This window comes from Numida meleagris, chromosome 1 (genome assembly GCF_002078875.1).
Source record: "Numida meleagris isolate 19003 breed g44 Domestic line chromosome 1, NumMel1.0, whole genome shotgun sequence".
NCBI classification, from domain to species: Eukaryota; Metazoa; Chordata; class Aves; order Galliformes; family Numididae; genus Numida; species Numida meleagris.
This window is the reverse complement of record NC_034409.1, coordinates 68,394,359-68,417,636: the sequence shown is the minus strand read 5'-3', so window position 1 is coordinate 68,417,636 and position 23,278 is coordinate 68,394,359. Positions and strand designations below refer to the sequence as shown.

General features: G+C 41.7%; 1 protein-coding gene across 4 annotated transcripts in view; it reads right to left on the bottom strand.

The window, feature by feature from the left end:
• Window positions 1–23,010, bottom strand: part of RASSF8 (Ras association domain family member 8) — a 72,877-nt gene extending 49,867 nt beyond the window's left edge. For 2 of the 4 annotated variants that reach the window (XM_021392058.1, XM_021392034.1), the window contains exon 1: window positions 22,900–23,010. The gene's annotated coding sequence lies outside the window, so the exon portion shown is untranslated. Of the gene's footprint in view, window positions 1–3,767; window positions 4,705–22,448; window positions 22,860–22,899 lie in introns of those variants that run through there. The other 2 variants (XM_021392049.1, XM_021392042.1) reach the window with 2 other exon arrangements.

The following is a 23,278-nucleotide window of genomic DNA, read 5'->3' as shown; positions in this document are numbered from 1 at the left end:
TGAATATGAACCGAACTGGAGAATGCAACTTAAGTGTTTGCCATCAATATGACTCAGTTCTAGCGTCTTCAAGTGTCTTGACATAGATCCCCATGAATACAGAAACTGCAATGCAATTCATTCTTAACTCAGAGTTGCCTTTCACAGAGCAGCAAGAAACAGCGGTTCATCAACTCTGTACGAAAGAGCTGTCTTTGACATGCATATATATATCCCTCCCCATAGATACTCCATTCTGGGATGCCTTTTAAGAAACAAATTATTAAACACAAGCTGCAAGCAAAAAGCTGCGCTGCATGTATATGTACAGTCTGGCATTCCATCAAACAAAATGCAGGACATCTCAAAAATATAAAAGGTGTGCCTATTGGTATCCTGTAGTCAAAATGACTCATTGGATAAACTACAAATTAGAAGAACAGCATGGTAAGATTAAAATTTAAAGGCAGTTTTACATTTTGATTACAGAGCCAAGATCCGGTCATTATAGTTTATCCAGGTTTAAAAATCTTATTTTTGTTTTAGGATCTGAGGAGAGATGAAATATTTTATTTCCATTTGCAGCAGAAAGAAATAATCCACACACAGTTCACTGCTTACATCAGATACACATAAAATGAGTTTTCCCTTGGAAATACAGAATCGACGCCTGCTGGTCCTTGTTCTACGCACCATCAAATATAGAGCATCCCACAAGGCCAGCTGCAATTGGAGATACAGAAGAGAAAATCCCAGAAACGTAACTTGGGACATGCAGGTTGATGATCTTAGCCAGCCATGTGAACTACATACACATCACCTAAAATATATCTACACATATAGGGAAGTAATACTTGGTCTACAAGGGATGGGTGGGAAGCCCATCAGTTTATGGAGCCTGTTCATAGGCCGATCACAGTTACTGTTCTTAGGGCTTCAGAATTGGCTTCATGGTTTTATGGTTTGCTTACATCTAAAACATAAGATTTAGAGCTGTCACCAAGACAGAAAGAGTTTTTTTTTTTTTTAAACCAAGGCATGGATAAACTAGTGTTATCATCTTCTCCAGGGAAAAGAGCCTTATCTCTTCAAAAGGGGTTAGAAGTAGTCCCCTGAAAGCAGATAGAACTGCATGTCTGCAACTACAAACATTTTCCTGTGTACAAGAAAAACGAGACATGAAAGAGCTTTTTGATTTCATCCTCTTTCACTGATAGCATAGCATATGAGGTCTCTATACAAAGCATCATCAGTTCTAGTCAACATTACATCTATGTTAAAGATAGGATGGCCAAATATGAAAGGCCCAGAGCAGCTTGAGTGCTTTCCTTTGCATTCAGCTGTGTAACAACATAAGGCTATGGGCTGCTGCTATTTGTTTCTGTGCTTTTATTTCTAGATAAGTACTAAATCTGGGGAAAATACGTATATTCCTAGTACCAATTAGGTTATCCTTTAATGCAATTAAAAGCCATTTTACCAGGACTGAGTACATACTAGATAATGCATCAGACCACTCTTCACAGTAATGCAATTACAATACAACTCCTTAAGCCTTCTAAAAATAAGTAGCATAATGCAACTAGTGTGTGACTATTGGTAACCAAATTACATTCAAGAATGACATGGACGAGAATCTTAGCTCTTAGATTCTGAGTGGAAAAGGCAGCTATCTGCAGGCATCAAGAAGTGACTAATACCATCAGAAACCTTATTACAGTGCCTAGACATTCCACACCAGCATTTCTGTATTTCAGAAGTTGTTCACCTGCATCTTTTACAAACACACTTGCTTTTTTACAAACACTGAAAACATAAATAATCTCACGTTTACACTGCCTGTTCCACTCACATTGCGTGATCATTGTCTAGCGTGATCATTTTCAGTGAAGAATGTAACGTTATTTTCTCTCACAAGTAGGAATAAATATCACAAGATTGATTTTTTATCAGTTACAATACACTCGCATCACACACAGCTTCTATGCAACTGCACTCTTCCATTGTTATTGAATTTATTTCTCTGTTGTTCAATCTGTAATCCACTTGTAGTGAGAAAGTTTACGTAAACACAAAAGAACTGCATGCCACAGGGATAAAATAAGCAGCTGAATAACCATTGAACAGCTGAGTAATTGTCTGACATGGCACACACATCCTGACTTGTCCCAACAAATAGCTGCTAAACCTGAAGAAAAGTTATGTTTAAGCTTTCTTGAAGTTTTCACACCTCAAGATTCATTTGAATTCACTCAGCGCAAGAAATAACTGCAGAAGGAACTGTGTTCTGCAGAATTCTAAGGATTAGAAGCCCCACTGCTTGGATTACTTAGTGTTTCGGCATTTAACTGCAGGTAGTTAGGGAGCATATTTCTCAAAAGAAATTGTACCTTGTACATGTCCCTCCTTAAAGTTTGTCATTAGCTTTTAGACTTGCTGGCTGCTAGAACAAAAGAAAAGTCATCATTGAATAATTATTTTGTTTCACGTTTGAAAGATGTTGAAGACACTGACACGTTTCTACTTAATACAAACAAGATTTCCTGGCTACACTTAGTGACATAATTATTCAGTTACCGTCACTTTTGGCTTTTTCTTCCCCAACCCTTCATCCAAGTTTTAAAAGAAATGCACATCATCAGTTCTGCAACCAGCTCCTGTTCAGTCTTTAGTTCTACAGTGGCAAATTCCAACTGAACTTCAGCCAGTGCAGAGGAAGAGATCTCCACATTCTCGAGCAAATCTGGACTCTCCTACCTTAAGCAACAACAGACAAGGTCCTCACAGCTGTGAAATTCCACGTTCCCAAGACAGCTCCCCTTAAGCCCATTATATTGCACCTAAACTAACATGCTGAAAACTGAAATCAAGAAGGGATCTAAGCAGGGAGGCACCTTTCCAGACGATTTCAGGTCATGAGAAGACTACCTCCAGATCAACTGATTCTTTATTTCCACTCTCTATTACAAAGCTGACAACAATATATATATATATTTTAAAGTAGAGCTATTTACCCATCAAAACAACTTTCAAGCCTCCACATTACTGCACAACAATCTGAGAGGAGCTATTTCCAGAACCTTGCTTCTATTCACACCCATCCAGGACAGTCTGAATTACAGCTGTGCTCACAGAAGACATCACCTGCACAGGAGGTCATCTGTCTTGAACAACTGGTGGCTGAATACTTAAGCCTACATTAACTGCTCACAGGACCCAAAGAGCCAAAGGGTTAACAGAAGCAGGGATTTTTTTGGTTTTGTTTTGTGTTTGTGGGTTTGGGGCTTTTCCTGGTATGTTTCTGAGTTTGTTTTAACCCTACTGTTCTACAAAAGAAAGAATAAGCTGCCACACTTCTGGCTGTAAGTCTCTGGTACAATGCTGTTTCTGCACATGCTCAATATACTTTTACTGTGTCAAGCTCTAGTACAACAAAGAGAATGGTACAAGTTACAGAAATACAGAATTGTTTTCATTCAAATAGTAATTCCAGCAATTGTAATGCTGCCAAAAGCAGCTCTGAGTGTAACACTGGTAAAGTATGCATAAATCATTGGGAAAAATCCATTTAACCAGTAAAAGCTTCCAGATCCGAAGAGCTGCCTCCTTAAAATTGAGAACACTTAACCAAGGGACTGCAAGCTTTTCCTATCAACTCTTGTCTTCAGTGCAGAATAGCAGTACATACTCTACGTTCTCCATGATATTTTCAATAACCTCCAGCCCGTGTCAAACCCTGGAGAGCCATCAGTTTCTTTAGGGTTTCTTCCAGAAAGTCAGGCCTTTACCTGCTTTACCCTGGGGCTGGCACAGTCATTGTGCTGGTATGAACTCCACATAGACCAGGCTTGGAAGCTCCACATTGCTGGCAAAAGCATAACTCAAACTCAAATCTGTCGTACAGAGGCAGGGCAGACCACGGTGCTGTTGAAGGCTCACTTGGACTGCAGATTCCTGATGTCTTTAGAGAGAAGCTGCTGCTGGAGCCAGTATATTCCACGGCTGGTGCAAAGCATGGGAACAGACCTGTGTTACTGCAAGCAGCTGACAGAAGAACTGAGGGGAAGGCAGGCAGAGGTCAGATTTGATCCTTCTAGATACATAAAGTGCTGGATTTGCTTCACAACCTGTAAAAACTACACCATAATGAAGACCACTCCTCCTATCCCCCAATATCAGGAAAGAAACTATGATCTTATATATTACATTATCACTATGTACATGACAATTCAGAAGTTAGGTAACCTGGCATAAACTCTAAACACTCAGATATCTGACCTATGAGCAGTTAATGTTAAACATTTTCCAGAAATGAAATGCATGAAAGAACTGTCATTATTATTTGTCTCCATAAAAAAGAAAAAAAGAGCTGTTAATATGTAACACAACTCTTGATTTTGAAAGGGTTAGCATAAGGGAACAATTTACTCTCCCCAAAGCCAGGAGGCAGCTGAAGTTGACAAATGAGAGCACTAGACTTCCTGTTCCCATGGAAATGGAGCTTGGATCAGTACAAACAGATTTCAGAACTTAAAACCAAACCACTCTCCATCTTACAGGCTCTGCTTCAACATTTGTTCTCCTGTGAATTAATTAGAAAGAGTCATGTGCAGTATACTGTAGTCATGAATTAAGGCATCCTGCCTTATGACTACTACTTTTCATTTCCAGGTGGCCATCCCCTTACAAACCATGCACCCTAGTGGTCAACTCCATGGCAACTATCCAGATACATTATATAAACATGACAATATTCCAAAACTGCATTTCAGAGGGCAGACAGGTCAGTAGATACTTAGTATTAATAAGTACAAAATAATAGCTTTACAGTCCAATTCTGAACCGCACTAAAATATGAAACAACATAACCACAAGAGAACCACTGAAAATTTTTATTGTTAAAATGCCCTACTAGAGAACCAGAAGAGCACAGCAAAACCAAGTGTGAGATTTTTTTTTTAAACTGTAAGAATCCTTTGTCGTTAAGCAAGAACTAAAAAGGGGCTATTTTATCACCACTAATTAAATGCTTCTGCAGCAGCCACTGCTCAGCACTGCAAGGGACAATTCTAGCTTGTTGATTACAGCTGCAGGATGCTCACTGGCAGCTAAAGCAATTTACCAATGATACTTATAGCTCCCATTCCCTGTGCTTGGCAAGAGCATAGAAAGAGTCATTTTTGCATGTGTGCAATATTGACATTGGTTTTGCAACTGATGACAACACTCCATATGCTCTCAGACACTCTGGTGCCTCTGCCTATTTGTTCCCTAACATATTGCTTTCTCCAGGCTTTCCCAAGGTTGCTCTACTTTGGAACTTCGTTCTTTTACCAGGTTTGAAGGCTCTATTTCAAGCTGTGAATGAGAACTTGCAGTATGAACATCTAACCCTGTGTCATAATGACAGGGATCATCAGACAGGTAGGTGGTTATTTCAAAGGGCACCTCCCTTTAAGATCATGTCCAGAACTCTGAGGATATAGAAAATTGCTTCAGAGCCATTGATTCCTGAAATAAAAAGGGGTATGAGGCCAATTAGGAGATGCAAAATTAAAAAAGAACCAAATAACTCATACTAATTCTAAGAGAAGCCAAAAAATACTTCACATCAAGACTTCAACTAGCATTTAGAAATGAGTAGACTCCTCTCAGATTTCCATCTATGGCGAATAGTGGGCTACCCTATTAAAATTTGAGATCTTAAATTCTCACTCAGCAAGCTCAATTCTCCAGCAAAACTTGCAGAGTAAATTGAACAGATTGAAGGACTCAGTTTTCACTTGTTTGCCTGACACCTTAAATGCACAGGATTAAACATTAGAAGAGTTAGCAGAAGTAAGACATTCCAAGTTTTCAAATCTTTACTTTAAAGGCATTTACCAAACCAGAAGCTTACACAAATAATTTTCCTGCTTTGTTCAGCTTTTATACAATAATCAAGCTACTTTTATATCAGGCATAGGAATTTATAGTACCATAATCCAACAGAAATATGACAGTTCATCTTATAACATCATACAAGTGAGAAAATCTCCAAAAATTAATGTACAAAACTTTAAAGATTAAATACTCGAGCCACCACAGAAAAAATGGATTGCAAGCTCACAGGTTCCTGAGAATTGCTAAGTATATATACCTCCAAGCAGCTCATGGAAGAATCATAAGTATTTAAACCCCAGGGGGTTGAGATGAGCAGACTGATGCTGCTTATCTCAGTGTTTCATTTGAAAGTAGGCAAGTAGGTTAGTGTGAAATGGTGTTCCCAAGAAATAATCCCAACAGGATGAATGCAGAAAATAAATGCTTTAATCCCTTTCATATTGGTACAGATGTATGTGGATTCATTTACTATTTGGCTCTGCCCAGAGATAACTTGCATTTGTGGCATGCAGGTTGGATTAGATGATCGAAAGGCTTCTTTGGCTTAATGCTTGTCTCAAATTACTTATCCTATTTGTTGACAAGACCTATTTTGAATGAAAAGAATTTGCCTATACACATAATCATTTCTCCTAAAAGTTTTCTTTTTTTCCTTCTCATTTCGTTGACTACCTAAATAAAGAAAAAAGCAAATCATGGCAGATTAAAGAGAAAAATCAGCTGCCAGCCTTACCCTACTCCTGCAATTTATCATTCTTATTTTTAAAATTCAGGACCACAGTGACAAGTTAAGAAAAGCAATGGATTTGAAATAAGCCTTTTTCTTCCCAGAGCCCTACAATATGTAGGCAACTGACTGTTTCAAGTTGCAGGTTCTGAGAGAATCGAAAAGCTGAAAATTCTTGTAACCACCGACAACCTCTTTGCTCTGAGGCACTAAACTTGGATTTGCCTTTGTATGAGGAAAAAAGACCAATTCAGCAACTACATCAAATGCAGCAGCTTGTTTTGGCAACCTCATTTTTTAGGAGATCAGATTTAGCTACTCAGCTTTAATACTCTTGTTTTTTTGAATTAACCATCTGTTCTGCAACATCCAGACACAGACAGACCTAGTAAAGTAGGACGTCAATCTCCAGGTCTTGAGGGATAAAACACTTCTACATACACCACCACCAAGCAAACAGATCTAAATGCAATATGCAACTGTACCAACAAGGATCTTACACCGTTGATTTTTGTATCTAGACTGTGGTTTCAATTTATCCAATTAGCAAGAGAGACTCAAGCCAACACAGTACACATTTTAATCAATTAACTCCAAAAGGAAACAACTTGAAAAGGATTTATGACAAAAAGAGTTCCATTTACAGCAGCTGTAGCTCAGAGATCTTAATCTAACCCTTTCTAAGAAGATTATCAAAAAATAATGCATGCTGTTCCACTGGCACATGCTTATTGTTACTGTAAAGGAAGTGACAAATTCTTAAGTGGAAAAAAAACACAGATACACTTCAAATACAACAATACATACTTTTAATGCACAGTTGCTGTGATAGTATGGAAGCTTTCTTCCCTGCTATATCCCTTCAAATGCAGAAGCACACAAATGCTCTGTTATGTCAAGCCACATCAAAAGACAACAGGATTTATAGGTGTTGCTTGACTAGTGAACTTTAACAAACACTTGAATCAAGTGATCCCTTTAAGGGAAGTACGCCATCACAAAGCTATTTCTTTCAGACTACCACTAGGAGTGGCTAGGAGACCGCCAAAGTAGGCAGGCTATAGAAACATTTGACAAGTTCAGAGTTTGCAGATTCTTAAATACTCTTCTCCACCTAAAATCTAGTATTCCAACAATACCATTACATTTCATGCACATCGTCTCCAATATAAGAACACTGTGATTTGCAACTGATGTCACTACAGTAGGCTCTCCAGGAACTAGCCTGTCCCCCTTCCACAGTATGATCAGTAACAAGGGCTTACTGGTCCCCAGACACTTAACCCTGACCTCCAAGACCATCTTACAAGAGCCTATACAACTCCTTGTACAACAGCTTCGGTGATGAGTCTGCATATTCTAAAGCTGGTAGCACTGAAGTGCTACCAGTGTACATATTTCAATCCCAAATGAAAGCATTGGAACAATACAACCCTATGGTCACTGAGCATGCTATAACTAATTCTTCTATACCCATTTGTTTTCGACAAGAAAAATCTCAATCAAGTTTGGCAATACACTGATACAGAACAATTCATGTGCTCTCATTCTTGCACACAATAACTTGTACTCACTACATATCTGCATTCCACAGCACTGATTACTGTATTTGGAAAAAAAAAATGTGGTAGTGACACAGTTGCACTGCAGCCCACCTCAGCTGGCACTGATCACCAACTATGGTGTAAGCATAATGTGTACATATCAAGGAGTTCCATGCTCAAATTTCAACTGTTAGCCACTTTACTTTAGGAGATTGGTTGGCTAGTGAATAAACTAAGAAGCTATTGGTTTCTAACACAGGCTAGCAATCAGTTAAATAAATCTTATCTTTTTATTCTTTCCCACAGCATAGATTCATAGAATTAGCTACGTTGGAAAAGATCTACAAAATCATCTAGTCCAACCATCCACCTACCACCAATAACCCCACTAAACCATGTCTCTCAACACAAGGTCAAAACATTCCTTGAACACATCCAGGGTTGGTGACTCAACCACCTCCCTGGGCAGCCCATTCCAGTGCCTGACCAGTCTTTCAGAAAAGTAGTGTTTCCTAACGTCCAGCCTGAATCTCCCCTGGCGCAACTTGAGGCCATTCCCCCTCACCCTGTCACTAGTTACAAGAGAGACGAGGCTGACTCCCAGCTCACTACAACCTCCCTTCAGGTAGTTACAGAGAGCGATAAGGTCTCCCCTGAGCCTCCTCTTCTCTGGACTGAACAACCCCAGCTCCCTCAGCCGCTCCTCATAAGGCCTGTACTCCAGAGCCCTCACCCTCAGCATGATTTGGGTAAACTCCTCAAGAAACCATCTGACACTCTACAGTGACTCCAAACCACTACCTCATTCCAGTTTTTAAGACAAACAAATTATTACTGGGATTGAGCAACACTGATGCATATGACTAAACAATTGGCAATAGATGCCAGAATATACTGCAATCTAAGACTTCACTTCAGGTTCCCATATTCAGTATAGGTTCTAATAAATTAATGTTTCATGTACTGATTTGATCAAGAAACTCAGGATTTCAAAATCCAGGTACCTACACATAATGAAACACTAGTTGTTATGCTCATATTTGCCAGACTAGGAATTGATGCTGTAACTGCTGAGCATTTTTGAATAAGAGAGCATTTAGTGAACTTCTTTTGCATCCTTGGCCCAATAATTCTTTTTTCCATTCCATCTACTACTCTCATCTTGTAAATTTACTTAATCTGTAAGCCAGTATAGTGAAATTGTGAATAATTAACTCCCCACCACCACCTGCCTCTCTAGAATTGTATTTACTAGAAAATGGTAATTGAAAGGAAGGTTTCCATCTCAGAGGTACACCAATCCACCTACTCCACGTGTATTCCATGAGCTGTGTAAGATTTGTCCATTAATACCGGAATTGAAGGGAAATTCTCCCTAAAAAGACACTAGAATGACTGGATCAAAGATTTACTCAAGAAAAAATTCTGCTGACACAACACGAAAGGAAACACAGTATCTATTGATTATTTCCCTTCTTCTGGAAGAAAATCTGTTCTTCTGCTCCCACTTCAAAGTCTGTTACTCAATGTTGATTTATCACTTTGGGCCAGGAGTGGGGTGTTTCTATAAGTCTCAGTTAACCTTCCTGAATTATAGACTTGCCTGTGACATAGGCTGCAGAAGTCTAAATACACGAAGCAACAGCCACTACTATTCCCTTCACGAAGTAGTGAAATGGTGCCTAAACAAGCAGACTTCAAGATTTGGGTGCATTACTAGGTATGTTTTCCCCCCATACACACACACACACTAATCAAGGGCACACACAACATTTATGAGACTGATCTCATTGTTGCTTCATTGCAAAAAAAAAACTGTATTCAATTCCTTATTATGCCTCTCATCATGTGAACATACAAACTAAATTTTGCTAAATCTTTTGTTCAGGGCAGGATATTTTTTCTTTAGAATTAATGCATCTTGAATTATGATCTCCAGAGTTCACTATGTTTACTGTCCTTTTTAAAAGGAAAAAAAAAAATCATATGAGGCTTCAATATATTATACCATCTCTGCTAAACTCCCTTGAAGAACACTTAAGAGTTTTTGTTTGGTTTGGGTTTTGTAGTTTTTTTTTAAATCTGCTACACTTAAGTACAGAAACATTTGACTCTTTAAGAAAACTCAGCTTCTGGAAAGCTAAGAATTTATCTAAGATTTAGAGAAAGGTCTCATCAATTTGCCTCACTCCAGCTTCTTACATAATCATTCTGCAGTAGCCACAAAAAGACATGAAGAACATCTAGGATTTCCTCTGAATAAATCCAGAAGAAATGCTATGAAGTGGAAAAAAAAGTGTAATCAAAGGCCACTTAAGAGCAAGGATGTATAGTGATCATACGGTACAAATATGTACTTTAAAAAATTAACAACAGAATATGTCAGGCTGGAAGAACCTGTTGCAAGCTCTACTCCAGGCTCTCAAAGCAATGCTAACACTCAGTTCAGAGCAGATGGCTTTCACCAGCTTGGTCTTGAAAATTGACTCAAGAGATTAAGATGCTTTTCTAGAAAGAAATGCATAGGGTTCCTTAGAATTATGTCCTTCAGAAACTGCTCACTCAGCCTAGTCCCAAGACAGTGGCAAATCCTGATCTTTCTCTTTGTTAAATACTTTTATTTACACTGCTTTTAGTGAAATTTAGAGACATTGAATTACTTTGGTTTTCCAAAACATTTAAAGGATTTTCTTAAAGCACAATACCCCATTATTAATGCTTAATGCATTTTTAATCAAGTTACATTCACTTAGAAATGAGTCACTTGTAAATCTATACAAGCAGAGTTGAAATCTAGTCTGAGATGACAACTATTGTTCCGATTCAGTTTGATAAAGCTACTGGGTTTCTTATAGCCAGGGACCAGTAAGTAGAAGAAACCAACTTGAACTGCACCTGAATTACATGTAAATAAGTTCACACTCTTTTTTCCTGAAGTGTGAATTGTCACAAATTGGTTTTCTCTGTGGTAAGGATTAGAGTGCTCTCTCAAATTGGGGAAAGCAAACAAATACACAAAAGCAAACTTACATAAGAAGTTATTTGTGCCCTAGTATTTGCTTGTGGATAATGGCTTGAAAACTCACACCAAGTCACCGTTCATCTCATTCTCTAACACCTGCATTTCTGATGCTTTAAATACATTAAGTCAATATAGGCTGACACTCATGTGAAGACCAGCATATTCACTCTCAAGTAAATTTTTTTTTTTAATAATATATAGAATAAACTGATAGAGTAACGCATTTTTATATGCCTAAATAGACCCATGTTTTAAGTACATCTGTTTAGTACAGATAATTTCATATACATATCCTACATTCAGGAAACAAAACAGGTGACCTGAGATTCTGGGGTTTTTAATGCTCATTGAGCAAAACCTAGCAAATAAAAATAAGTGAGAAATAGCCAGCATAGTATCCATCCTTGAATGTTAAGCCATGACCACAATATCGCACGTCCTCTTTCCAGCCTGCTCTTCAGACCAAGCCAGAAAAGGAGACAGTGCAAAGCCAGGCAAGTTGGTACCACACAGTTCAATAGCACCACGGACAGTCAGAAGACAGGCTTCTTTCCTGAGGGTTTCCTACAGCACATGGGACTGCAAAGGCATCCTTGTGCTTCCATCAACAAATACTAAGGACAAGCTCCAGTAAGCGAATCCAGTTTAGGCAGAGAAAAATGTTCCATTCACTTCCCACAGTTGATTCTTCCTCAGATATCTTCCAAGCAACTCATTCTGTGGAAGAGTATGAAATGATTCACCATCTACCTTTACAGCTCTCAAAGGTTTATTTGCTCTGCAGCATCCAAGTACAAAGACTGCTTTATATATACACAGTGCAACTGCTAGAATCAACATGGGAAGCTAACAATTCACTAATATCTGAAACCAATTAACAAGCTTGTAATGTAAACACGCTTTTCTAGTTAGCAGTTTTGACATAGCTGTGTCCACTTCTAGACAAACCCTTAACACCTGTTCGTTAAAAGGCCATTCACAAAGTACTGTTGTAAAAGTTAACATAAGAACATTAAACTTTCAATTTCTATTTGAGATTCTTGCCTGCAGAGAAGCTGTAGTTCAGCTCCGTGCATGCAGTGATCCAAGTCAAGGTGCTAGGTCAGTCACATTAGCTGAATGTCTTTGACAGAAGCACCCCCTGATGTTATCCAACAGCCACAGCACATAGGCACTGCTACTAAGCCACCATGGCTCAGCTCAGTGGCTGCATCTCGTTCAATTATTATAACTTCACATCCACACCTTTACAACTTCAGAAGAGCATCCTGAAGTTACGCACTTCAGAATACTGACAGAAATGTGTAGCTGTGTTGACCTACAAGGTCAGTACTTGTTAGCTGAGCAAAACTTCATTACGGGGACATCTTGCTGGGACTGCCAGCAGACTCCCTGGTCTCAGGAAGAAACATACACATATCAGCCACTTGTTTGAAGTTTAATTAGTCACCTAGTAGCTATAACCAACCTTCTTCCACATTTTCATGGAAAAAGCCACTGAGAAGTAGTGGTTAGACATCCAAAGGCCTGTAATCTTGTACTAAGGTTTCCTTTACGAATGAATCATCTCAGATAGCTCTCTCCTTGACACTAAGATCTAATCACAGATATTCCAATCTGCCTACACCCCTTACAGTTTCAGCAGGCAAGAGAAGGCTTGGTAATACTGCCGAATGTAGCAACATCACACACAAGACGTTCAAATAATGCCATCTCTCGCTTCTAAAAAGTGTTTTGCTTTTTTTTTTTTTAAATGAGATCTCAGATTCAATTTATGCTGGCTTCCTTTTATTATTGTGGTGCTTAGAAGGCAATATTTTCTTGTAAGCCCCAGACCTGAAATAGAAGATCTTTTGGGCTTGGGCCTCTGCAAGGTGTCACAGTCCATAGCTGGGGAAACATGGTCTATTCACAGATGCGGCCTGTATTGCCTATGTTGAGCAATAACAACCACTCCCAAGAAGTGGGGAATGATGAGAAATACTGCATCTGAGGGTGAGCTGGGAAGCCATTACTCACCTTTTTTTCCCCCACATCAGAGAAGTGCAAAACCGTCTCTGGAATGTAGGGAGGACATTTCAGCTATTACAGCTCAGCCTTCCCTAGTTTAATTTCACACTCCATTATAACAGAACTGTCTTCTGCTTACCACATGCTTTATGTTCACGTGAGAAAGTAGCTGACTTAAAAATAGCACACACCTTGAATACTATCCTCATCCATACGAGGAGATCAAAATTATGGAGTTTAATTTGAAATTGTCTTCCAAAGACAAATACAGTTTGCCTCAAAATCATTCCAGACTACTGGAGTAAATCACAGTCAGAAAGCACATATGCATGTTGCTCCGGAAGTAAAGCCTCCTAACAATTTCCACAGAAACAACACCACTATTTGATAAAGCAAATTCTCAGTTACAAAACACCCTTTTTCAACAGTCACCACCACTAGCTATGCATTTTCACCAGAGGTGAACAAGAGCTGCATGCAACACTTGTAAAAATCTCCACGGCTGTCTGGAACGTGGCTTGCCCTTCATATCACTGTCACAACTGCTGAAACACACCACCCAACACCTCACTGTCCTCATAATCCACTGTTGGTCTCCACAAAAGTATTCAAGCGTCAATGGGTGCCATTTTTTCCCACATGGAAGAATTCAATGACAGACCTTTGCTTCACGCATACTTCCAAATCAGACCCCATTTTGTCCCACTGCCCCTCTGCTGCCATCTGTCACACGGCAACAAAATGTAATGGACTATTGGTGGGAAGGTTCAGCCTCTACTGCCATACCACCAACATCCACACCTGATGTTGTGGGCCAATGTAATAAAGTAGGAGGCATTACTTTTTGAGCAGCCCTCACAGAAACCTAATTATTTAGGCTTATGAAGAAGTATTTAGAACGACAAGTGTAGCAGGCACTACAAAACAGGGAAAACGTAGCCTTTGTGCACGTATTTAAGTAAATCCAGTCATCTTCTCAGCTACCCACAGACTAAAAGCAAATATGTTTTCAGAAAACTTGAGTCTTCCAGAAAATAATATGTTTAGAAGTGACAGAATTTCTCACACAATTAGGAAGCCATAAACATAAGAAAGCTTCCTTATATTTCTTTCACAGTACATTTTATCTTATAATGCATTAGAAAAACAAATGATAGTTTAAGTCCTCAATTTCTATACAAAAAAAAAAAAGGTGAATTTACATATTTACATGGTCTTACCGTTGCGGTGGTTTAGGCTCAGGGAGAGAGAATTAGGGCTCTTATAAAAAGTAATACTTTTCTTTAGTAATACTACTATTATAATACAGAAATCTAATCACTGCAGAGACTTACCCTTTTCACTGAGGACAAATATTTTTGCTGTGACAAGTAATACACACGAAAGACATCTACTTGCCATACGCATTTCAGCATAAGTTTTAAGCTAAAATAACTTAAGGAACTTGGCTATATTTGACTACTGTATACATCTGTCATGGTTAATGTTTCTAAGCAGCTCACTCCAGGAAAAGTAATCAAAGGTGAAGAGTGAAAGGAAAAAGCAGCAGAGATGAAACTAAGCATCTTGTCAAGAAAGACAGCAAAGTGGTTAGAGGTCAGTGAAAGACAAGGAGAGGGAGGGGAGGAATTCTGGAAGATTCCTAGCCTGGGTTTCCTGTAAAGATAAGGCAGAGCACTGCCTGAAACAAGCATTACCTCCTGAGAGGCAGGGGGAATGCATACTGACAGGATGTCAGGATCAGAAGAGGACAGGTGCTTGGTGTAACTTAAACCCAGCTCCAGAACAAGAGAATGACAAAGCAAGCATCCCCTACCAGGCCCCAAACTGCTGGGCAGTGGAGGACTTAAAGGTATGCCTCCATCTGCAGTTGCGAGACTTGACAAAAAGAGCATTCTGGCATCTTACCTTCCCATACAAAAGCAAATGCTATACCGCAACCGAAGAAACACCTGGAAAGCCAGTGGATCATGAACAAATATTTTTGAAGACTCATAGTAGAAGAGAAAGAAATGGCAGTGCTCTCAGCACAAGGCAGCACAAGGACTAACTACAGCATTAAGAGAACAGCAGCAAGTACAGCAGAAAACCAGCAACACAGGGTTTAGGAAGGCACATTCTCAAAAAGAACATTACAAATTCAGTTCAGACAAGGAGCAGAGAATTTGTGCCACAAAGCCATCCACAGCAGCTGATGCAGGAAGGTGGATATGATGGGTCGTGAACTGGACATAGGGCAGGGAGACAGCAGGCGGCACTGTGCCTTCAGCCCAGCTCCTGCTGTGCCACAAGGATGGATCACATCAGTGCTTAGCACCCGCACGTTCCCACCCCAAAGGAAGCAGAGAGCTCATCTCTCACTGAGCACCTGCACAGGTCAGGATCTCATGCCAGGCCTCCAAGTACCACTGCAATACACCACTGCTGATCATTTGTTCTGCAACTCACTGGAACAGAAGGCTGGCAAGCCCTGGGAAACCAAACATCCAGAAATGCCTGTCTTGCTGAAAGTTTAAGTAAACCAAAAACACCACTTGAATGCCTTATAAAGTGCGGCTCTTAGCTGAGAGCCCTGTGACCTTATCTAGGAAGAATGAGCCTCTTCCCTTAGCTTCTGATACAGAACATGACCCCTTCTGCACAGAGCTTCAGTTACTGACAGCAGACACAATCAAGCCTTCCTTCTCTTACAGCGCATTCCACCTCTTCAAGGTATGCTTATCTTCCAGCCTTGCCTGGAGAGACAGCAAGCTTCATTGCTTCAGAAAATAAGCAAGAGGTAAGGTGACCAGTTTTTTCCCCTCACTGTTCAGTCGCAACCTAGGGAAGAATGCTATCTTCATTCTTGAGTTACAAGGATGGACTGAATTTTCTTGCACCAGATGACCCTTGAAAATGTCCATCCTACTTGTATTAAATGGCCTCTAAAGGAAATTCTCCCAGAATCTCATATAGCATAGTTTAATCCCATGGACTGCTGCTGTCTTTTATATTAGGTTGGTTGTTTTCTTGTCCGTTCCCAGGAAACAAGGAAAGGTCACATACCACAGATAAACCTTCCACATATCAGTTCATTTTGTTGCCTTCTTAAGTCCTCCAAACTTGGAAGAAAAAAAAAAGTATTTGAGCTTTGCTTATTTATGCTGCATCTTACTTTGAAACAAAGGCTAAATTCATATGCTATAAGTGAACAAGTAAACTGGTAAACAAATACAGGAACTGCAGCACAACAACATCGGTAATAACAAAAAATTACTCCTCTACGCAGATTATTTTGTTAATTTTTGTTAATTCAGTCATTTTCTGACAGATCTTGTTCACTGGAACAAGTTCCGATGAAAGACTTTACTAAGCTATTTCCCAACTCCTTCGAAATCAGTGTTGCCTTGTATGATAAATACCCTTTGTTATCTGTTTGGAGTATCAGGTTACCAATTCCAATCCCATTAAGAGCATGAAAGGACTGTGCTGTATTCAGTGATGTTCATTACTCCTGCTGCTCATCTGTGCCAATTCCACTACTTGAGATACATAGCATAAAACGTGCAGCTATTCATTAAAGGTTTCTCATTCCCAATGAAACCAGTGCAAAGGCTTTGACTGATGTGGAGCCTTGGATGAAACCCAAAGTAAGCATGCACACCACACGGAGAAATTCTGATGAGTGAGGATGTGTTTAAAAGAGCCACACAATCACTTTCTGATGGGCAAGGACAAGGGCATTCCACTACTGCCATATGTTTTTCTTTGCATGCCAGTTATTCTAGGCAGAAAAGCTAATTAGAATTGTTAGCCATTCTGTTTCAAAGGCACATTTAAGCAACTGGTACACTGGTTCCCAATATCATCTTTTATATATTAGTAGCTCTGGCATATTCCTATTTTATGACTTTAACATGCGAGACATCTGACTTCATTTTTTTTTTTTTCCTCCTTTCTTTCACTTATCAGAGAGAAGCAGGATAAGCAAGACTAGCATATCATAGAATGGCTTGGGTTGGAAGGGACCTCAAGGATCATCAAGCTCCAACCCCCCTGCTGCAGGCAGGGACACCAATCTCCACATCTAATACTAGACCAGGCTGCCCAGGGCCCCATCCAACATGGCCTTGAACACCTCCAGGGACGGGGCATCCACAGCCTCTCTGGGCAGCCTGTGCCAGCACCTCTTGGGATCTCACAAGTCTTCAAGATGCACTGACCTAGACACCAAGCAAATTTAGTACAAAACAGATGTGAGGTACGACAAGTAGTCTCCCCTCCACTTTCATTGATAATTGCTTTCCTTATTTCCTTCCCCATCCCCTCCCCCCAAACACACCACCACACTAATCAGCGTTAGTTGGTATTCATCTACTAGAAGACAACTACACATTCACTAAGCATCAAATTACATGCAGATTTTCTATAGCTTTAATGTTAACAGGAAATATAAACTGAAATATCTATCCACTTTTCAAAAAGCAACAAAGAACACTTTGCTCCCAATCTCAGTTTATTTAGGAGGTGGCCCCAATCAGTGTAGGGACAGCAGGAATGAGGGGGAGAAGGGAAAGCTGGTGCCATTTGTTGAAGATTCCCAAACAGGCTAGTGACAAGAACAACAGACAGACCCTCTGATTCCTGAAGACACACTGTCTCCCCACTTTGGCATAAGATGCATAACATCTGGCTGCCCAGTGGAGTTACAGCCTTTCCTTATCCACACTCACAGAACTGCTGACTGATGATAAAACGCAAAGTTTCAAAAGGCTGCTCCAAAGACTCCAAGCCTCCTTTGAACAACGGCTTGAAAATGTTGTCAAACACTTCAGGAGTCCAAAAGTCTTCTAGCGAAAAGCTTTCCATTCAGTTGAGACAAAAGGAAGTCACGGATCCCGAGACTAAAAGGAAACTTGCAATAAAGAAAGCACCAACATTGCCTCGCCATTTTAAAACTGGATGACCCAGAGATGCAGTGAAGTGCACGCTTGAAATACATCAGGTACTGTTGCAGTAAGGGGAATGAGACATAAGGTTACACCTAGTACAGCCTTCAAAGGCAGTAAATGAATTCAAACTGCAACCTCAGCCCTGGAGCAAGGGCAAAAGCTGGATGGAAGTCAGTTACATTACGTATGTCTAAAACTACCCTCCCCTTTCCTCCCAAAGAGGTAGTAAGGCATTAAAACCTGACATCTCAAATGCACCAAAAAATCATGACTGCTGACACCAGGAGAAAGAACAATCCCCTCAAAAGCAGAAGTATTACACCACAGTAAAAAGGAGCAACGCGACAGCAGAGGATAACATTCGAGCTTACCTTTAGAGTTGTGCCGTTTCCTTGCTGATGACAAACAACTACTAAATCACCTCACATTTTTTCAAAATACAAGTATCCTCTCAGTGCATCTGTATGACCACCTTCCACACATAATGAAGGAAATCCTCTTAACTGAAATACGTACTACTGCATCAACAGTACTCGCCCCAGTCCTCAAAATGAATGCCAGTTCCACAAAGAAAAGTGTCAAGGATATTCAAAAGTTCATGATGGTTACTTAGAGCCTCTCTGGTAAGATGCCCCCGAGTTCCAGTATCTGGGACTATCGAAAACACACAGGGCATGATTTTACGATACAGTTTGCAACCATAAGCTGAGATCCATCCCGCACAGTGGACTCCAGCAAAATAATTTAAGTAAAATCAATTATAATATTTGGCATTAGCAGCATACTACTGTATCATAATACACATGCATGTATACACAATTTATCTTTTTATTATTACTACTTGCTATCATAGGTTGAACTATGCAGTGCTTCCCAAACTCAACCTGACACAGTACAATATAATTAACTCCAGTATTAAGACAGGTGACTTCACCAGTAATGATTTTCAACTAAAACTAATTCAGCAATGAATACTGCTAACTCTGCAAACACCTGCACATTCTGTTAAATATCCCACATATTTCAAGAATAGAGAACTTGCTAACAATATATATTTACTCATTTAAATTACAGAGCTGGTTTGTTACATTCAAAAGGAAACCGCAGAGATGACCTTCTGTCCTCATTACCATTCTTGTGCTAAAGATAGTATAGAGAGTAAAAATAAATAAATCCCAACAGCATTAGGAGTTAAACAATGTCATGTTGAAAGACACCCTAAAGGACGAGCCTTATCCACTCCTGCCAGCTGGGATGGCAGGGGGCTCTGGGGGGAAGGTGGCATTTAAGTGCTCTCCAGGTGATCTCTTCATAGCAGGCTCCATTTCCAGCTGTAACCACTTGCTGGCCTTCACTGGATGCCTGAACGCTCTGGAATAGCTCCACAAAGTACTTAAATGGATGGATGGTACAGATCACTGGAACAAAACTTGTTTTTTTTCTCTGGCCACAGCTCTCTTTCAGCACATTCTTTTGAAGTCTGTGCCACTGAGGAATCAACAACAGCTGAGAAACATGTGCTATCATACAACACTAAGCACAGCAGCAATATTGCACAGCAAGACACTTTTGTTCAATAATCCTGGACTATTGGAAAGCATTACAATGCCCTTTGTTGTCTGTAAGCCCTTTCTTCAAGCACGGCAGCAAAGAAAACAGATTCCTCCCCCTTTTAAGTAGTAACTCCAAGTAAAAAGGTAAATGAAGCGGGTTTCTTAAGCGCCTCCCTTCCAAAAGCCTACAGCACAAATTTCCTCAACTCCTCTCAGATATATTCTCCCATCTCCATATTTATGTTACCACAAAGACAACTCCATGCTTATTAAGACTGAGCATAAGTTACAGCAAGAGGGGCCCAGCCTGCAATCCCTGTGGCAGCTGTGATAAGGCACTGTAAGCTATAGCTAAAAACCATCTTCCTTTCTGAAACAGCGTAAGGGCTCTGATCTCAACTTGACAGGTAAGGAATCGGGGCAAGCATAAGTACTGCTCAGCTTGGCACGCACAAGCAATTCACTCCCCTCCTCATGTTGTATCAATGCAGAGCAAGTGCCACACAAACATCACAGCAATGGCAGGAGAGAATATTGTGAATACAGAAAACAATGTGAGTATGCTGTAATTGGCCAGCAAAACTATTCTTGCTGGAGCTGAGAGATCAGCATACACTTTGAAGGGGGTTATGAAGGATAAAAAGAAATCAGGTATTTGTGAAACTGAACTTAAAGACAGACTGCCTGCCTAGACGGTGACAGCAAGGAGCTCACACGCGCATAGGCAAGAAGACAGCAACTTATACCTACAGCTGCATAACAGCAAGTTTCTACAGAAGAGCCTCTCATTCACAGCAGAGAACTGCTTCCAGCAGGCTAGAGCCCTTATTTACAAGGCTACAAACCTCAAACGGACAGGAAGGTGAGCACTGAGATCGTAGTATGTTATGTTAGGCTGTAAGGTCCTGGCTTGGGAGCTGCAAAATCCAACATTTCAAAAAAAGCCCCGGAAAACCACACAGCATTTACATTTAATTTCAAGATAGAGATCTTGAAGACTTAAGAATCTAAGCAAAGACCTAAAATTAGAAAGCAAACAAAAAGCCCACGTACTAAGCCAATCTCTTAATTACAGAGCTCAAGAAACAGCCAAGAGCTGCACGCATCCCACTGAGGGGGGTCCCTGGCCCATTCTCCACCCTGCAATTAAAGCTCATGGTGTTTCTTTTTGGAGAGCCCAGGCAGTAATGAGTAAATTCACACCCCTACAAGGTATCACAGACGAAGCATGCAATATTCTCAAAGTGTACAAGGGATAAAAAGAACTTTAGTCTCAAAACTGTGACAGCAATGCAAAATCTGGTGCACTGTCATTCAAAACAAATACCGATTATCAGGAGTTCTGCTTTACAGCTTCCTAAGAACAAATATTAGCACAAGAATAACCACCATATGACCAGCATTCCAAATCACAACTAAACAGAGCAACGCATTTGCACAAAATTATCCCTAAAAATCATGTGCAAGAGTAATTAAGTTATTCTGAAAGTCTCCATGTCCTATGAGGCACAGCCAAGACAACAGCTTCAGTAAAGGTCACACTGCCATTCCATGGCAGAGGCAGGAACAGGACCCATGGTACTTGACTCTCAGCACAGCTTTACAAGATTCAGACTTCTCACTACCCATACCTGGTTAATTTACTCCCATCTATTTCCCCTGATCTCAAAGTTTCTCATCCCCAAGAAAGAGCAAGAAGAAATCAAGCAACTGCGGTCAGGTTCCATTAGGCTTGTGGGGGTGGGAAGGACAGAAGTTAGACAAGTGTAAGAAGCGAATCTGAGTCTCGCCGCTGTCCTAAAGGGCACACAGCTGAACACCACAGTGACAAGCAGTCATTTCCACTCCCCCTGAGCCAGAAAGTCATTGGATACACGAGGAATTGCTAACATAAAAATAAACGCTTCCGGTTCAATCCCCAGCCTATTTTACTATTAGCTGTAATTAAACAAAGTTCAATGAGAAATTGTAGTTTCTTACTTCTTTAAAGGAAGAGAGAGAAATAGGGCTTCATCTGCACTCAAACCAGGTAACTCTGGGGTCTTAAGGAACGGAATCTATCAAGAGGTAACACCACAGCCACGAGCCACAGTGCCTCCATTCAGACCTAAGGAGCTGATTTCACTTTCCTAAACTACATATTCTCTACTGAACCAACGGTCAGGCTTCACTTCCACAGCGCCCAACACAACCACACCACCACCAACCCCATTACTTGTGAGCACCAAACCCCTGCAAGCATGTGTCTTGCTAGGCACAGCCTTCCCAAGGCGCACTACAGCACCAACACGGCTCCGCACAGTCCGAACTAAGATGTTAACCTGTCAACCTCTGCCAAATCCACAGTTTTGGGATGTGAGGGGTGACAGGTGTAATCCCAGAGGGGACGATGGAACCCATCGCCTTCCCCCTGCTCTCATCTCCCAAACCAACGAAGCCCACCAGCAGTGCTGAGCTGTGCGAGCCCAGCGCTCTGCTGGCATAAGGACACAGCCCCTCACTGAGCAGGGACTGCCCAGCCAGGTCCCGGATCACCACAGCCACGCGTCAGGGCTGCACAGACCACGGAGCAGGATCCATCTTCTGCCCTGCAAAGTTCTGCCTCCTGCTTGTCCTGCTGCACTGCTTCTGCCCCAGCTTTTCTGATCGTCCCCCCGCTCTCACCCACCACTAATGAAACAGAACCTCATGCACTCCTGCTGGCACGGCAGCTTTTCTTTTAATCTTCTGCTCACTGTAGGGAGCGAAAGAAAGAAGGAGAGGTCGGGACAGGAATAAGTGATTAATCACGAAACGAACCGTCACTGCCTGGAGAGGGAGAAAGAGACCGAAACCAAGCAGTCCACGTCGCAAAAATTCAGATAGGAAAACAAGACCCTCTTGCCGGGGACAGCACGGGGAAGGACGAGAGCTCCCGCAGAAGCAGGGGTGCGAGGAAAGTCGCTGTTGAAGTCTCTTCTCAAGGACGCAGAAAACAGCCCGTATTTCTCAAGGCGGTGCTCGAAGGAAAGCAAAGCCTCAGTGCCGGGGCAGGGAAGGGACGAGGAGGGAGGGAAGGAGCCAAAGGACAGAGGGAGCGTGACGGGAAGGAGGCACGGCAGAGTGCGAAGAGCAGCCAAAGCGGAGAAAACGCGAGGAGAGAGGGGAGCAGGCAACGACAGCTAGAAAGTTGGCGGCAGAGAGGGCGGCGGGCTGGGGAGCCGCCGAGCCCCGGGACGCAGAGCCCGAGGAGCGGCGGGAGCAGACTTACCGCTCCGGCGGCCGTCCCGCGCCGGCTGCGGGCAGCGCTAACGGCCCCGGCGGCCGCCGGCTCCGCCTCGCGCCTGTGCCTCGCGGGGGGCGGCGCGGCCGGCCCGGGGCGCAGCGCCCGGGGGCTCGGCTCGGCTCTGCCCTCCGGGCGCGGGCGCCGGCGCCCCGCTCCTCCCCCGGGCCCGCCGAGCGAGTAGGTGAGCGCGCGGCTGTCCCCCGCGCCGAGACGCGGCCGCCCCCGCCTCCTTCCTGCCTCTGCCTCGCTCCCCTTCACCGGGAGAGACATGTAACGGAACTGGGACGCCAGCACGGCATTGTGGGAGCTCTTAAAGCCGCAGCCGCCCGCTGCCCCCCGCCGCCGACGCTCCCGGCCCGGAGGC